The 19,244-nt window shown below is 39.3% G+C and overlaps 1 protein-coding gene across 3 annotated transcripts in view; it reads left to right on the top strand.

The window, feature by feature from the left end:
• The first annotated feature begins 11,973 nt into the window (after positions 1 to 11,973).
• The window catches only part of LOC119907966 (POU domain, class 2, transcription factor 2), a 73,903-nt gene continuing 66,632 nt past the window's right edge, over positions 11,974 to 19,244 (top strand). For all 3 annotated transcript variants that reach the window (XM_038725694.1, XM_038725695.1, XM_038725696.1), the window contains exons 1-2: positions 11,974 to 12,052; positions 13,016 to 13,119. The gene's annotated coding sequence lies outside the window, so the exon portion shown is untranslated. The remainder of the gene's footprint in view (positions 12,053 to 13,015; positions 13,120 to 19,244) is intronic.

The following is a 19,244-nucleotide window of genomic DNA, read 5'->3' on the forward strand; positions in this document are numbered from 1 at the left end:
CTGACCCTGTGTCACCAAATCAATACAGTTTAAGCCCACGTACATGTAGATTATCATGTTTAAGAAGCTGTGTAATAAGTTGCAACAATGCTGGGGTTGGAAACAAAATTATAAACATTCAATTGCAATTATAGTATAATGATAAATGCTACACTTATTAACCTTTTTAGCTTTAACTTACTAATCTTAATATGCCTAAAGAATTTGTATTTGTGAAGATAAAATACATTTTGAGGTGTAAACCATGGAGGTGTGCCTGCTCATCCATACACCCCATTTATATAGGCACAGAAAAACAAACTCCTTATGCAACACAAACAATAATGACAAATTAACCCAAACCTCTCACATTAAGTGAGCTATACAAAGGTCAAATTAATTGCAGGACTGGTGTATTTGATTGGATTAGACTGTACTTTCTGATATTGTGTCCACCCTGTGTATTTGCCTGTTTTCAGCTTGTGCCCAATTCTGTTAAATGTAACAGAGGACGCTTCAGTGTTTAGAGAGGTGAAAAATGTGATGTGGAGCTGGATGTGAATACAAATTCACTTATCTGGTCAAAAGCACCTTAGTACCAAGATTTCCTTTTTTTAGATTTTAAGCCAGTAGACCAAATAGGATCTTAAAGTCACAAGGCGTCCGTGCAAAGCCAATCTCTTACTGCTGCAGACCCCCAGCCCCCTCCAATATCCTGCATTACCACTGCAGGGTTATCAAGCAGTCCCTGTGCGGCTTGGACGACTTGTGACTGATTTCAGAAAGCATTTCATTGATACTGTTACTGTTTTCTGTGTGTGTGTGTGTGTGTGTGTGCATTTAAGAAACAAATTGTGGCAGGACTTAATTACAAATCCATGTTTAAACAGCATAAAACAAAAGCTCACCAAACATTGCCTGTAGTATGATTCCCTTCCACCTGATCTGCCATATTTGGTCAGATATGTCATCTCAGGTAGAAGCTTAAGGAGGATGAGAAGGAGACAGACAGCAATGCCATTTGCATTAATCTTTATTTTTAATAAATCATCTAATTAAATATTTTTTAGAACACATTCAAAGTTCAAATGATCTTCCATCCCACACTAAATATTCACCATGTGGGGTACGATTATCTGTTAAAAGGGTTTCAGAAATGGTTACACTGTTGAGAAGAGAAGAAGAAACAGATTAGGTGCATTAATTCATTTACATAATTAGGTATGTAACACAAGATAAACTCTGTTTATTATATGGGGAATAAAGTTGATCTGCCGCCTATATTAATGGTGTAAAATAACAAACAATAGTAGTAGCAGTACAATATATAGTAGTAAGCAGTAACGCTGGGACAATTGGTTAATCAATTGATTTATCATTTGACATAAAACATTTCTTGATAATCAAGAAATTAAGTAATTTTTCATGCAAAAAATGAATAATGAACTGATAAAACGACAAAATGAATGTCAACATTAAGTGATAATAAAAGTAATTGTTAGTTGCAGATCTTGTAAGTGGAACTCAAGGTGATGGTGAGGATTTGAAGCATGTGGATCTATTAAAAGCAAATTAATCAATCATCCTACTCCATAACTTAAATTAAAATATTTGCTTTTTTTAGGTCTGGAGGTCAAGGTCAAACCCTTTTATTCACATTTTGCAAAATTGTCCATGCAGCTGGTATAAAAGAACAATAACTCAATCCGTTTACTTGAGTACAAGCCAAACTGAGGGCGAAGAGGAAGAAGAAAAAAGAAGAAGAAGAGTTGAACTTGGCGTCCTGGACACTTGAGGACAAACAGTTGCAGTTTGGCCGTTTGACCACACGGTGGCGCTCGAAGCCCTCCTGCAGAAGCCGACTAAGCTGGAACCTGCATGGAGATCAGATTCAATCGTTTGTATTTTAAACCAGTGCTGTCGCAAACCAGAGTTTTGGATGCAGTCGAATGAAAAAATTCGGCTTCACAGTGGAGGCTTTAATATTTCAGCTCTTGCGTTTCATTCCTAGAAACTGCGCCATAAATAAAATATAGGCTACATTATTACATTTTAATGACCTTTATTTTATAAGAACCGGCGATAAATACAAAGGTGAGGTCACCACGCAGCTATAAACACGTCCTAAAACCCCAAAGGAATAGCCTGTCATAGGAATATTACAGACGTGTGTTGCACAGACGTGTTTACGTACCTTACTGTAAATTGGACGACCTTTTGAGCTCCATCCTCAGTTATAGAGACCCCCACCTCCTCAGTATGGTCCAGATTTTAATCTACAGTAGGCCTAGATGTTTGATGGTGTTTTTCTGATAACTGTCTGTTCGGTGTTCACACCATAAGACTGCCATCCGGTTTGGTTTTCCGTTGTGTCATTTATTTTTTGACCGCTTATGACGGGAAGTTTCATGCATACACGGGACAGTGGGAGGGGAAATATACAGTCATATTCAACATACAGTCTGACTGTGAAGGGACAGGCATACCTCGGCACTGGCAACAAAGTAAAAGCTCATAAAAAGCTATGATTAATCCTCTAATCCACTCATGTTTTCCATGTGATGCTACTTTCTGATGATATACCTCAAGAACAAAAATGTCTCTGTTCACTAGAGGTGAGATATGTGGTTGAATCACTATATCAATGTTGTTATAGGCTACTGTAGGTTTGCAAATTACAAAAATTGGCTCAGGGCCTTGGCCAGGCTTTCACACCACTCACCTCCCCAAAGGATGCTGACCAGCCACCAGAGATCTGTAGAAAGTCTGTGAAATGTGCAATTATGGAGCTCTAAAGCTAAGGTGTACTTTCAATTTTAAATCGGGGAAATGCAGAATCCATTGTTCATGTATTGTTGACTTGAAGTTAATCAAATTAAAATATAGTACGTTAGTTTTTAGTGGTAAAATGTAGACTTAATCACAAATTGACTTTCAAATAAATTTATGTTCATGTTGAATAATTGCTTTAGTTATAATCACGGTTAATGGTGTAGTGATGCAAGGTGATGAAAATGACCACTTATTAATGTTCACATGGGGTAGCAAGATTAACAATACTAATACATACGTACATTTATTATATAGTTCAATCATCACTTTAGAAAAACTGTATTTTAACATCACTCAAGTCTTGAGTGATATGACTAAACGCTTGAGTGATATGACTAAACGCTAAACTTTTTTTTTGTTGTGTGTGTCTGTTCTTGCATTTGTTGTTTTAAACAAACTCTCACACAGCATGACGCTTTAAAGCGACATTGATACACACTGCCTTTACAGCCTACTTTGTGTGGACCATGTGCATTTGCAGAAGGTGCTTCTTTGAAATGTCACAGCAGGGAAAGCACATGTTAATAATGAAATGGCTGAATTTCATTTAGCTGATTCTTTTACAGGTTCTTAGTATTGTGCATGCTGGCTCACTGTCATGACTTACTGAGACACTTGAATACAACAAAGCACTCGCTAATGTCATTAGTGGCACCTGTGTTTTCCTAATATTGCAAGTCAAAATTAATCTGCTGTGAAAATGGAAGATTTCAGCTGTTTGTTACGAGTCATTTTCCTGTCATTTTCCTGTCATCTCTGCTGCTGAAGGTATATAATGCATCAAAATAATTTTCTAAAACTATTCATGATATTCAAGATATTTATCCTCCCACTGACAATGACACATCTCAAGAAAGAGTGAGCTGTCATTATCATATTTTACCATTCAACAATATGCTTAAGTAACCTATGAAGTAATTGTGGAAAAAGACCCTGCGACACTAACCTACTTACTGGAAGTGTCTGCTCTCTGTTCATTCATTGCCTTTATCCGTGTGTTTTATTCATAGTCGTTGTATTCATATTGCCCAAAATCACAATTTTGTGTCAGGGGCCTTTACAGTCTACACAAGACACAGCGCACTCTGTCCTTAGAGCCTTCAATCAGAAAAGGAATCACCAGTCTATCTATCTTATGTCTACAGCACTGTTGAATTTGTTATTAAATGATTAAAATTATGTTTGATTTGTTAAAATATAACTAGAGATGCTGCAAATGAAGTAAACTACAGAAGCTGCCCTGCATTTTTGTGATTTAGGCATTTTGAGAATTCAACAGGACGGCTGCAAATGTGTTTTGCTGATTTGAAAAGTATCGTGTTTCACTTCTGCTTACTTTACTTCCCTCCTTATACTTGTCCAGCTCATTCCTTTTTCCTGCTGAGGTCTGTTTTCTCCTTTTAATGATGGTTACAGTGTCTGTTGTTGTTGTTTTTTTTCTATGTCCTTAATATAACTTTTATTAGATAGGGAAAGAAATCACTTTCCCAGATGCTGAAGCACTGTACGGCCAAGAGCTGAGCCTCATCACCTGCTGCTGTACACACACACACACACACACACCCCTTTTCTGGTTGCAGTCTCAACTCCGTCGCCATGGAAACAGCTAAGATGCCGAGTGCAGGAGAGGTAAGGGATGTGTGTAAGAGAGACTGTGAAGGTATAGGAAAATCTTCTGAAGGATACGTATAGATTAAAGGTGAGTGTGTTTATTGACGCAGTTTCTGAATACCTACCTGCCCTCTCTCACTCACACACACACACACACACACACACACACACACACACACATGCAATTTGACACTATAGTTCTTAAAACTGTGTTCTGGTTCCCTTTCCTCTTCTATTTTTCTCCACACACAAACAAAAAGCTTTCACTTTTTCTTTGACTCTTGTAATATTTTGCAAACCATTTTTGGCCCCCGTTCTTCTTCTCTTTGAAATCCTCTTCCTCTCTTTCTTGTGTTTTCCCTCCCTCACCTGCTCCCGCTGACACTAACACCTTACATTACAATGAGGGCCTATATTTTTGCCATCGGTGACCCCCACAGGGAATCAAGCGCCCTAAACGCCTGGCGGTGTTAATGCCACGGTCTCTCCATTGAGCAGCACAGCACCCCTCTCTCTCTCTCGCTCTCTTTCTCCCTCACCTGCTTTCCGTCTATGTCTCTCGGCCTGAATCTCTCCCCTTTCTTCCTGCCTCTAAAAAGCCAGATGGGCCAGAGTTCCTTTTATTCTTGAGGCCCGGTGCACGTGCCGAGGACACGGGGCCTCACAGCATTTAATTCACAAGCTTTAGACGCCCCTTTCTTTTAACCCCCCGTGACCAACACCATCACCCTCCCTTCCTCCCTCCCTCCCTCCCTCCTCACTCTCTTTCTGTTTTCTGTCCTTCCTGGCCCCCTCTATTCTACTCTGCCTTATTATCTCTTCTTCAATTACCTTCTTTTCTGTTCTGCCTTCTCCGGTCTGCTTTGCTCTGTTTTCATCAAGTTTCATGTTTCGCGTGATCTGTTCTTCTTCTGGTCGTTTTTCTACTCTGTTCTCTGTTTAAATGGACTCAATGTTCTCTTGTTCTCTGCTAAATTGTGTTTTACACTGTAAAATATAAAACTTTTATCCTCTTCTGTTCTACACAGAAGTTGCTTTGTGTATTTCCCTAGTGTGATTCCAGTTATAGTTTTATTTGATAAACAGAATTTTTATTCTCCAATTAAGTGAATGTTTTTTCATTAAACTGGCTAAATAATCTCCTCAGGAAGGTTTTGTAATATATAACAGCTACTAATGGACCTTTTGGTGAGCTTTTTCATTTTGGTCAGCTGCTGATTCCAAGGTCAAAAGTGATTTTTACTTTGTTCATTTATTTATCAGGGGCAACACACATTCATTGGTGCTATTATAATATGAATTAGATAGATATAGCCAAAAGGCAACTTTTTTGTCGCGTATTTTCATTTGACACAAAACATTTGAAATCTATAAAAGCATAAGGTTGCACAAGACTTAACACATCTATGATTTTGGTTTAAGAGAAAAAGTGAACTGAATTGTCCTTTTAAGTTATCAGGTTCCTAAATGTTTAGAGCACAAATCCTGCAAACATGCAGAAAAAGGTGAGTGCATGCTTGCTCTAGTTCTTTCAAGTTCAAACCAGATTTCTATGTAAACTTCCCATACATAATGACAAATGTTTTACACAATGATGGAGAAGATGGGGGGGGGGGCAAGTATTTTAATACATTAGTATTTTCAGGAGGTGTTGCTTAAGGTGGATGGAGGTAGAAGCTAGAGCTGGGTGCCAGTTGAGCTGCTGCCTGCGGGCTTGTTTGACCTCCTCCTCCTCTGTTATAAAGCCCCTGAACCTGACAGAGATGCTACAGTTTGACATTTCACACACTGACCAGAGTCTCAAAGTGACTGATGTGCACAGCAGGCCTTTTAATTGGCTGAGCTGGTGTGTAACAGGATGTAATTAGGCTAATTGATTAAATGGTAGATGAGAAGTGAACATCGTTAGGCTATAGCCTGTAGACGTTTGGAGCTTTCAAGTGAAGACTGATCTTCTCTTATTTATTTATTTATAGCCTATTTCTAAATCTACAGTTGCTGTTTCATAGCATGCATTTTGCAAAGAGCACGATGAAGTCCAAAGCCAAACAGTTTCAGTTTGAGCTGCATTTACCAGACATCAAGACTGAAATAGACTCTCCCCTTGTTATGTTTTTTTACTCAAACCCAGTGCAACCTGGTTCCGAGGCCAGGTCATCTTAAAGGAAACGGGATTATTTAGTGATTTCTGAGTCTAATTGTTATTGAATGTGGTCAGTATTTATTCGGGATTATTCGGGTTAACGTGGAAATAATGAGGTTGCCGATCTCGAGGCGGTGTTGGGCAGTCACAAGGAAATCGATGAACACACTGTGTTAATTATGAGAAATCAATTAAAAAGGGGGAGAGGGTGCTTTGAGAGGAGCACCCTGCCGACCAGAGAGACAAGGGCGGTGACGAAAAGAGGAAAGTGATGTCCTCTCTCTTTCTCTTGGTTGTTTTTGCTTCTTGCACTGAAATAAGAGGACATGATTTATGCTGGTCCCTTTATACGAGTTCTACTTGTTTGTTCTATAATCCAGATTTTTTTGTCTTTCTCTATCTCTTTAAAACACACACGCACGTGCTCACACGTGACAGCAATTGACATCAAACAAAAGCTCCTTTTCTCCCTCTTTACCGTGCTGTGGGGCTCATCCTGCAGACAGAGATCCATCCGTGACTTATGTTTGATTATCCTCCGAAAACTCAGAGGCTGCAGGTAAATTAATGGAAATCCTATTGGTCAGGCATGTGAACACACACACACACACACACACACAGGTCAAAAGGATTTTCACACTGATCTTGAGTCGGAGGGTAAACACACACTGTCCAAAATCCGCTGCCCATCTGAACCCTGCATGCAGAGGGACACGTGGGCTATCTGAGCGTTAGACGTCCCTCTAATACGCCTGATTCCAAATCAATAAATTGCACGAGCTATAATTTCTTAATTGCCATGCACATTTGCACGTCTGCACACTTCTTTAGTCGGCTGTATGATTGTTTCAACTATAAATAATCTTTGCATTCAGCTTCAAAATTGAATGCAGCTCAAATCAGGATAAAAATCATGATATTGTGACTATTGCCAATATGTCTCTTTTTTTTCTTCTTTTTTTTTAATGTTAGAATTTACTTTTTCTTGGTAACTGCAACAAACCATTTTACCCACGAGGATCACTTAAGTATTTATGAATGAATGTGAAAAGAAACACTTACCAAACATAAATTATTCTAATTTAGGCCTACTTAAATTCAATCGTAAAAGTCAAATCACCCCATAATTAGGCTTCATTATAAATGTAATCTGGTTGACATGGAATCAGTGGATAAGTGAACAAATCAGCGGGTTTTATTGTTTGACTAATGTAGGCTATGGATTAATAGAAATCCCCAACTGCACATTTAATGCAGTTTAGGGCATGCTCATGTGCTCTCTTAAGTCTTTTGATAAATTAAGAAAACTCCTGTTGACCTTTGAATTGTTTTCTTCTTATTTTAAATTCTTTAGCCTATAGTTTTCAATAAAACACAGGGTTTTTTTTGTCGGTTATGTTTTTTTCGTTTTGGGATGTAATAACTAAGGGTACCTTTGACCAATTTAAACAAAATGCAAGAATCGTCATGTTTATTCTATGAATCTAAATATTTTTGCTTATATGCAAATAAGCCACACTCAGTGAAAAAACGTTATTTCCGTTTTCATTTATAAATACCAACTGGCAATACTGCATACAGCACATATCATTGCACGTAATTTTATGTTTTTAGTAGAGTTTTGATTTATGCATCGAATGCAAATGGCCTGTCGCAGCTTCGGGAAGAACAGAAATAGTTTGACTATTTGTCACTGAAAAATATTCAAAATCGGAGGGAAAATCCTTTATTAAAAACTCCAAAGAGAAAGTAAACGAAATTAAATGCATGAATAAATTATCTCAAACAAATTAAAAAGTAATATCAATGTAAAAAAAAAAAAAGATCAGAAAAGTTGTTTCATCCACGTGTTGCCATTTAGTTTATTCGTTTTTTGCATATAAATGAAAAGAAAGTAAAGCCTATTTAAGGCTTCACAGTGTGTATTTTAATATTAATAACCTATGTGAATAAAGTTAAAGACTAACGGCAGATCTCTGGAAAAGAAAATGTCCTCAGTGTGTCTGAAATTGCCTAGCCTTTCAAATGTCCATTAGTCATCGATCGATTTTCCATCCAAAGCCTAACAGTGAGACTTCCATTTGAATTGATGAATAATCACCGCAATTTCATATCTGGAGGGCCACATGTCCCTTGATGCTTACAACAGTTTCATACCTTTCTGGTCATAATTAGAGGCATAAATGTTTTCCTTTCCTTTTATGGAACATAGGCTATTATCGAAATTTTTAAACGACCTTATAGATTGTTAGGCTGATTTCTGAAATGATGAATCTCAAAGAAGCCAGTTAAGGCCTGAAAATCCTGTTTGGAGACCTTAACATGTAGGTGGAGGTGAATGATTTATCAGCTTTTTATAAAAAAAAATTTTTTAAAAATTTTTTAAAACACTAATGCAGACCCAGGCTAATCGGGGAAAAAATAATCCTCCCTGATAACTTACCTACATTAAACTTGTGTAACAAAACGTTAGTGTCACTGAGGCCACTGTGTTATTATTTGGTGATGGGCTGCTTGGTTTTATTACAGACTCTATTGCCTTTTTCATCAATTTGTGGGGAACGTCTGTCACTGCGGCCCCGCGAGCCAGACCCTGGCGCCCCGACCCGTGGGTCAAAGGTCAGCCGGCCAATCTGCCATTACCGCAGCTCATCAACCTCCATCAAACACCAGGTGAACCCTGCTCTTTTTAATTACGGGTAAGTAGCCTGTAGGCCCAATAATAACTCTTTTTTCCCCCCTCTAAACCTCGATAAAACAGGGTAGTTTCACTGTATTGCTTAAAGCAACACATTGTACGTTTCTCAAGTGTTTGGCCTAGATGTGAGCTACTTTTAACTAGAGCGTTTCCTGTCGCCCAGAAGTATAGTCCTAGAACCGCGTGGTTAAGAGGTGAGTTTTGGTAAACGGATTAATATTTCAATTAGCAGTTAACGTTTCAGCTATATCTTCATCAGAGTCTCTTATTAACACGCCAAATTACAATAGGCTAAATGTGTTACATTAAGCAGCAGAACAGGTGTGTTAGTGTTCAGGCCAGGTTTACCTACAACAAGTGAAACAGTTATCTATAGCCTACAAGGCTAGTGGTGGGCTTAAGTTAGCCACATACCATTTTAAACAATCCACTCATTCATCAGTTGATGTTCAATTCTTCAAACACATCCTGTCCACTACAGTTAGCATGAAGAAAATCAGCTTCATTGCGCTATTTAAACCTCTTTAGGTCAAGGGTAAAGTGTTGCTAAGTTAGCCAACTGAATAGTAATAATATTCCCCTAATTAGCCATGCAGTTAATGCTAACTAGTAGCCCAAAGTGCTCCAGGTCAACTGTATGCCTGAATGTAATTGTAAGAGTAGGACAATTCACAGATAAACCCAGTTATTATGGATGAATTCTAACTTCTCCTGTAATGCACAGATGGAGGAAGCTTGACTACATAACTTAACTTTACTATTCCAGTATTTTCATTATTTTATATGCATTTTAATTATACAATTCTTTCATAATTATTCTTGTATGTGACCTTCTTTGTTGATAATTACATTTAGGCTATATATATTTTAGGTGACCTCATGCAAGTTGCATGTCATGCTCAGTTTACCTTCCTCGGTTAGCTAAATAATATAAATGTAAAAGCAGATCATTATCAACCGATTATTATGAAAGAATTGTGTAGGCCTAATCATCAAAATACTGTAAGACTAAGTTGTGTAGCTAAGCTCAAACTGTAGGCTGGTAAGTATTTCCTCCATTGCGCCGTGGAAAATAAGGATCAGGACTGTCCAGTGACTGATAAGAAAGAAAAGCTCCTCACATACAGACCTACTTCTACCCCCCGCAGTTCACTGTCATCTCTGTGTAACTCAGTAGTCTAAAGTGAATTAATTCCAAATTAACTGATCATATCTGAGTATATTTTTAATTTCTACTTGACATTTTACTGTATCAAAAATGGCACAATCAGCAAAAAAAGAAACTGTTTCCCCAGTAGACTTATAATAAATCTAAAATCTTTTCAATCCTTGTAACCAACTCCTTTTTTCCTGACATCAAATGGCTTCCAGCTAATGTCTTATTTATAAACCTAAAAATGATTAACCACAATGATAATACCCATTGCATATTGACTGTTGCCATTGCATGTATTGACATCTGTGTAAACCTCACAATAGTGGACATTTGACCAGCGTTCCTCAATAAATAGTGGAAATGAAGCTTGGGAGGTCAGGGAAACAGTAACTCCCCCGGATTGATTTCCAATAATGTGGTCATCGCCTGTCTGATCCACAGGATGCAGGCTACAGGGAATTGTCAGCTCTTGTCCCGCTGGCTGTTGCTGTGGTGACCAGCGTGGAGATAATAGCAGTTAATGAGAAATTAACCCCAAATACGAGAGAAGACAGGAAGTGATGAGTGTTTGCGGGAAAGAATAAAGACATGATTCGTCAATGGACGACCCCGGCCTGATCAATATTGTGCTGTAATTTGGCGTTGGTAACAAGCAGCACGACCCCGTTCCTTTGAGACCGAGGAGGTAAATCTAATTTCTCAGTATAGACACGCTCACACAGTGCGTCAGAACATGCATTTTCAGACGTTAAAGCACACACACACATCAACAAAACACACACAACAGACACAACTATAGAAAGTCACACGTACGGGCATGTACACATAATCTAATCACACACACACACACACACACACACGAACAGACGCAGCGATGATCGGACGGCTGTCTCATTGTCCAGCTGGTTAGGATGCAAGCGGGCGATCGTGCCCTCCAGGTCAAAGGTCAACTTCATCCCAGACGCCTGACCTCATCCACTAAAGTTTGAACTCTCTGGCCACGGGTGTGTGTGTGTGTGTGTGTGTGTGTGTGTGTGAGGGTAGAAAAAGGGAGGGTGTTTAGGGTGGAAGAGAAGGAAGGAGAAATCTGGAGGACAATAAGGTGATAAGCACAAGTGAAATATAAAATGGTCAATTATTTAATATAAACACTGGTGTGTATTTGAGTGTTCGAGGCACTGCAGAAGCGACGGCTAGAGGATGGCAGGCAGGAGGATTTTACGATATTAATGATTTTATGTAAAAAAAAAAAAAACAACTGTTATTTTTAGTGTGTTAACTCACATTTTTCTACCAAATGTGGTCTTCTTATCATAAACCACTGAAAATGAAAGATTGGATTCGAAGACAAAAAATGATTGAAATAAGAACGGAAGAAAAATTTGAGAAAAAGCTGTCCAAAAGAGAGCAATGATAGTTGCAGGTTTTCTCCTTCCTCAATAATTGGCCTCCTCTTCCTTCTCAGTATCACTTTTGCCATCATTTTCAGCCTTCCCTTTTATTTTTTCTTCTCTCTCATTCTGCTGCACTGTCCCTCTCTCCCTTCATCCCTCCCAGGCTTTTCTGGCGAATTATCACCTGACCTTGACTCGTGATCCTCCGTGACACGCACACACGTGTAGAACACATTCAGGTATACAACACACACAAGCATTAGCTCTCACACGCACGCAGGCTTGCAGTTTGTCCTGCGCAGCAGCCCACATTTAAGTGCACATCGTCACGCACACATGCTATTGTAGCCAGTTCCTTGACGTGCATCAGATATTTGTGACTGTAAAGGAGAAACATGTTGTAGGAGTTATGTCTTACTGATAAAAAGAGATTCCCTAAAAATCTTAATATTGAGACTTTGGAGGCATTCCTGACTCAAGAGTTTACAGTGACGCTTGATAGTGATACTGGTACAGTCAAATATGATTTAGCACAGTGAGTTTAAATGAACGACATAATTCAAATACTGTGAACAGAACAAGGAAGAGGTTTTATTAAATTACCATTAAACCACTTGTTTTGCATGATTTGTCCGAGATGTGGGAGTCTGGACCTGTGGTAGCCTACAAGAAACTACAAAACAATTTAAGAAAATTAGTGATTTGTTGTAGTTTTTTGTTTTTTACATTTTAATGCAAGTAGTTTGAGTGCCATTGACTTCAATATCCCCAAAGGGATATTGCTTTGCACATGTGCAGAATAAAATCATGGTGAAAATTCACACCATTGACTTTAAAGTAATTTTTTACGGTAGCCTAATTTTAAAGAATTAAAGAAAACCAGATCTTTTAATTAAGTCATGCTGACACATATTTTATTTCAGATAGCCTGGTTAAGTTGTTGTCTGAAAAGATTACAGTGATGTTTTAAATCGTCTCTGTAATAACTTTTCAAACACATTTTTTTATTTATTCTGCGTCTTAAACGTAACTTGATGAAATCAAAATGCTTTCTGTATGCTCGTCTTTCTCCTTGAATGAAAACCCTCAGCACTCAGAGCAACACCAAATCAGTGGTCATGTTGCAGGGAAACTAAAAGCAATAAAGTTCAAGGTTTTTGCTCATTCTGACAATTTTCCCAATATACTTCTTGTGTTCGCAGCAAATAACCACAATCAAAGGATGGCGCCAGCAAGCGGTTCCTCCCTTTTCTCCCTCCGAGTCCTTGCACACCAATCTCGTCATCCCAGAGGTTCAAAGATGAAGGTGAGTGGGTGGGAGGGGGAAGGGGGAGGTAGAGGAGGGGATGGAGGATAAAAGCGGGGTGGAAATACGCCTGGCCGAGCACTTGTGTTTCCATCCCTCCCCTTCACCCCTCCTCTCCTCCCCAAAAAACATTCTTTTCCTTCTTCCAGCTCTTGTTCGCCCCTAATCCCTCGCTACTCCACTGCATATGTTTCCTAATCCGGAGTGTGTGGGAGGCCCATGAACCCCCCCCTCCACCTCCTCACCCCCCTCCACCCTTGCCATTCTCTTGGTGGCTGTAATGCTGTAACCTGCCGCCATTCGTCTTTCTTTCAGCCTTGTTCTCCCTTACTGTCTTTCTTTCTGTAGCTCTTATCGTTAGACAGCAGTGTGAACTAGCGTTCCCCCACCCAACACCTTCTCCCCTCCTCATTTCTAAAACCTTCCTGCTTCTTTATCTCTTTTGTCTTGTTTTTTGTTTTCTTGCATTTTCTCTGCATTCCTCTTATGGTTATGTCGTCTATTTTTTCTTCTCTTCTTTTCGCCACTTCTCCAAAGAATTACACTTCTACGTATTTAAATATGAAAAAATTGCTAAATGAACTTGCCTTGTTTTTGTACATGATCAAAATCCTGCTATGATTAATCTAATTTACCCAAACCTTAACCTAAAAAGCAGACCCAAACTTATTATGATTTAAAAATTTGTAATTATAATATCTTGTAGAATATCCAACTAGTGCATCCTCTTCTCTTTTCTGAACACTTGATTATTTTCCACTGGTTTCTCTGCTGCTCATTCATCCTTTCTTTTCTTCCCTCTAGCTGTCTTCTTTTCTCTCAGGTGATTTTGTTCTCTCTCTTCTCCCTCATTTCAGCTGCTCCCGTAACACACACACACACAGGCTTTTTGTCCTGCTTCTTCTCTTGCTTTACCCCATTACTGAATAGTATTCCTGGAGCCTTTTGTAGAGCCTTGTATAGGCACATGCCAAGTCAAGTTATTTCAGAGCGGTTTCAATGGAATTACCCCCCAAAATAATCTCCTTTTGCCCCCCCCCCAAAAAAAAGTAGAAAAGGACTGAAGAATAGAAGAGAATAATGTAAAATGAACCAGCACCCTTGACACAGAATAAGCCTGTAGTTCCACACTAGAGGAACACGAGAATATCAAAAGATCAGAGTCTACATATTAAAGAAGCACCCAGGAATCTGGATATGAATTGTGAAAAGTAGGGATGTAGTGCAGTGAGTAAAGCTCAGTTTACCCTGCTTTTTTATGTGGAGATTACTCACCTTTTTCAAGCTGACAGAAATTTTCAGGACTTAAATTTATGGTGCAAGGAACTGTAAGTTAGAAAGTAAACAACAAATGTTCATGTTAAAGCCTAAACAAATTGATTTTAGTAATAATTAACTATTTAGTATGCAGGAAAAGGCTTAGTCATCATCAACACTCACAGCACAATTGAGATATTGGGATATATAATGCCTATAACAGTGGAATACATTGAAATTTCAGGTTCACCAACATTCAAAGCCATCTTTGCCGTGGAGGTCAGGGGTCAAAGCGCAGCACTTACACAATACACGTAATAAAACTGAATGATGGTTGTTCATTTCAAATGATCCTTAAATGAACCGTGACTTCTGAATAGGGATCAATGCGTGTTCTGTGTATTCTGAATGAAGCTACTGCATTGAAGTGTGTCTCTATTCCAGGATAATGTTTGAGAAGCAGGACAAATGCGTTATATTATTGTGTCTTTTGTCTCTTCCATTCAGCAGTGTTATCTGTTGGTTTTAAGCCTTTTCCTTGTTTGATGTGTGTGTGTACAGTGTGGCATCGTCATCATCATCACGATATGAACATGTGCGATCAACACATTGCTAATAGCATATTTTTACAAACAAGCTGAAACAAAAGCTGTCTGTATGTAGTCTAACTGTAAAGCTTAGTCTGCTATATACCTTACATTTAGCTCATTGTTGTAAACTTAGCTGCTGGCTGAGGCAAACAGCCAATCCTCTCTCTACTAGTTAACCATACCTGCAGGCATTGAATAACAGATGCAGAGGGCGGAGGAGAAGGACAGGAGGAAGGGCTGACACTCACTGATGTCTGAGAACGTCACGAACGTCGGGAATATATTTTATTCTATTGACATTTTAGATTTGTTTCCAGTGAGATATTATTGAGTTTATATAGTGACTTTGCTTTTGTAAACTTTATTTTTGCTGCTGTAAAAACAACATTTAGTTGTATTTAAATTAATCCTGTTCTGAATTTAAAGATAATATGCACCCTTCAATATTTGTTTATTTATCGCAAGTCACATCGTCATTGCTATATTGAACAGTGTTATTGCACATTGCAGATTTTCCTCATATCGTGCAGACTAATGCAGGTAGTATTAATGTGTGAGAACAACAAACTACGTTTTTATGCTTCCAGCCATGTATGTATCTGTATGAGTTCAAGAGTGTGCATATATCAACTATAAATTCACCAAAAAGTAAACTATTCAGTAAGCGTGTTTCGGCCCACTTGAATGCAGGTGTGCAAGCACATGCGAGCCGCCTTCAGGCATTCTATGCTCTTGTGTGTTCATCAATGTGTGTATATATATAAATATATTTATATATATCCATCAGTGTGAGTGTATGTCAGTGCCAAGTGTCATATCGATAGGTTAATAGCTGTGGTGTCAGATTCTGTAACTCTCTGATTAGTTGACAGTTCACTAATCCACACACCATCCTGAGTTATTGGCCCGGCCCATTGATTTCCAGCCTGCCAGCCAAGCCAGGAGGAACTCAGGGGTCGTAAGAAAGCCTGCCGTTATTGATTGGCCCCAGATCAACCCCACCACCACCTCCCCGTAACACACTCACATGCACCAAACCCAAGTGCAGTCCTACGGCATGCAGCCTCGCCATTCCTTCAGATGGTTTCTTTCTACATTTCAATGGCTCTCCTCTTGCTACCTATCCAACTCCTGTCTCTCTTCTAGTGTGCCATGGGGTATATTTGTGTCATGTTGTGGTGTCATCTCCATCAGTCAATTTTTTTAGAGTGAAACATTTTTATTGACAGATTTTATGAGTTGAAGGAGGCATCCAACAAAACTACTTCTCTCCCTGTTTCTCCCTCTCTACCTGCTCTGCCCCGCTGCCAGTACTTTCATATCCTTTCATATCTCTGTCAGTGCATTTAAGTGAGACTCCTCCCAAAATCTTTTGAGTATCAAAAACCTTCACCCTCTGTAGACTGTAGGTGGCTGTAAAACATTTGTAGTTTTCATTCCTTTCAAAATTTCAGTTATAGTGAATGCAGATGGTGTCATGTTTCAAAGAGGTATAGATTTAATCTGGTCATTATTAGAATTCAATACCACAGCTGCTGTTCTTGATAAAGAGCAGCAACCCTTCAAGTCGACATATTTAAAGCTAAAAAGACATTTTGGATTTACAGAGTCACTTCAAGATGCACTTTGTTCTACACTTTTTTTTGAGTAAAATGTGACCGACAGACTACCCTGCAAGAATTGCCGGCTTATTGTGGTGGAGTGAAAGAAAAAAGAGCTACTGGGAGGGTTTCACAAGATAAATTTGTCTCAGGTGACCAAGAGCCATTCAAAGATCTCTATGGAATGGCATCTCCAATATAAGTGGCACCTCATCCAGATTAGCAAACCCGGAACCCCTCTCTGGGATCAGGCCTTGGAAGGGTGCAGAGAAGCACTTGATGGCCTCGCTTGTATCAAAAGGGCCTGGTCAGGCTTAGTATGAAGCCACCACCTACAAAGTCATATTTAAGGGGTTTGTGCATAATCTTTCAGGTGGCAGGTGAAGGTGTGGGTCTTATTCTGATGCCAAAGCTGTAAAGTCTGTGTTTTTATCAAATAGGCGACACTGAAACTTACTCTGTCCAGCTTGGTTAAGTCTTCCAATAAGCTTGTTTTGACTTGCCACTTTCTTATGTCCTCTGTCTTCTAATGTCCATCACTGACTCTATAATCTGCATGGCCCATATGATTCATTTTTTTTTAGCAATTTAATACTTTAAGCATAACTGTACATTTGTCTCACTGTATGCATCTACTTCTGAATTTTCATCCTTCTTCTTTGTCCAATGTATTCTTCTTTCAACCTCTTTTTATAGATTATTGTGAGCACCTTGGCTCTTGAAAGTGAGCTGAAAGATAGAGCAAAGTAACCTGGATTTAAACCTTCAGTTAAAATGGTAAATGCATTTAACTCTGTTGATCCATAAGCAGATACAAACATCACTGTTATCTTCCTCTCGACATTCCCAAAGTCCCTTATATTATTGCAGCCCTCTTTTTCTTTCCTCCCTCTGCTCCCTCCATCGCTCCTCAGCCTCTGTGTAAGCATTGGGATGGGGTGGTGATGGGGGTGGGGAGGGGAGGGGGGTTGTTAAACATTTTTCTTCCGTCTTAATTGTTTTGACTTGTGCCATTGGCATCCCGATTAGGCCCCATTGATTTCCCACTGCTAAGTGCATTGATTTCTACATTTCTCATTGATCTCCGCTTCTAAATCTACCCACACACACGCTCTGTGTCTGTCTCTCTATTTCTCTCCATGAACACGACCCAGGCTGAGAATGAAAACGTGTGTGTTTGTGCGTGTGCGTATGAGAGTAAGTGAAAGTAAGAGAGAGGGAGGCAGGTAGAGAGTAACAGTAAATTTGGGGAAAAAAAGATGCAGTTTATGTAGTATAAGAAAATGTATTATATGCATATAATTGTGTGTGTGTGGGCGCGAGACACAGAAAAAATCTTAAAGATAGAGGCCACACACATAATTTAGCAATACAATTTTGTTATGAATAGTAATATACCAACTGTATCTTGGGGTCAGACAGATATTTCTGGACAATTTACAAATAATTCTGGATTCATTTTAACATAAAAAATGTGTTTTCCAGGAAAATGTAGGTGCTCTAACATTTTCTTAACTTAACTGAATATTATGGCTGATGCTGTGCGACATGCTATTTCAGCACCAGAATACTTGTGAAAGATGACGTTTGAAACACCTTTCATTTCTTATATTTGTAGTATTTTTGCAGCTATGTCTTGCTGTCATTCTTGTACACACACACTCGCACGCACGCACGAACGCACACACGCACTCACACACACACGCACACTTTCCTCTTGATCGTATTCCATGGTGTCCAGAAGAGCTGGGTCTGATCCTCTCAGTGTTTAAGGCTCTCATCTCCCCCCATGTCTGCAGTGAACACGCATATGAACACTCACACATAGACACATGCTCACACACAAACACACACACACTCCGGGCTGCATGGGCTGGAAAGCTCCATCCATGTCATTGGCATTACCTCAAGCCTCGATGCTGCGTTTGTGCTAAGCTAAGCTGTTTGGGCATCTCTGAGCACGAGAACCAGAGGTTGAGTGTGTGTGTGTCTGTACTTTTTGTGCGTTCATGCATGTTACGGTGTGTTTGCATGTACGTAAATATCTTACATGAGTGTGTTGGTGTTGGCATGTGTGGGCACTTCTAGGCATGTACATAATTATGTGTCTGTGCGTGTACCAGCACATGAATCTGTGTGTGTGCTCATACGTGTGGAGTACGGGATTGTGTGTGAACCTGACAGCAAGAATGACAGCAAAAAGCCGATATTGCAGCCCCTCCCTCACTTCAGTGCTGTCTGTCGTTTTTACATCTTAAATCCATTACAACCAATCCAGGATGAAATAGGATGCAGAACATGTGTGAAATATGAACACTGCGAAATTCAAAGAAGGAACGATATCTTCAAAGTCGAAATAAAATTATGCGTGAAATAAAAGAGAATATACATGAAAAAAAATCCCCTGCGTGTGAAGATAAGAACACGGGAAGACATCGAGTGAAAGAAAATGGATATTCACAAACCAATTTTCACGCTAACTGTTATTTCTAGCGCTCGAGGTCGAGGCAAGCTCCTGAGCTGTAAGCAAGATCATTGATTTGCCTCAATGATCGTATCAAGGTGCTGTATCGACAGCTTTGTGTTTTACTCTTCTCTGTGTTTGTCCTCCATGGCATTAAGAGGAATAATGGATATGTAGGAGAGGTATTGGCAGGGTCCAGGTCGGCCTATTGAC

This window comes from Micropterus salmoides, unplaced genomic scaffold (assembly GCF_014851395.1).
Source record: "Micropterus salmoides isolate LMB-PRFRI ecotype aquatic unplaced genomic scaffold, ASM1485139v1 Ms_hic_scaffold_17, whole genome shotgun sequence".
NCBI classification, from domain to species: Eukaryota; Metazoa; Chordata; class Actinopteri; order Centrarchiformes; family Centrarchidae; genus Micropterus; species Micropterus salmoides.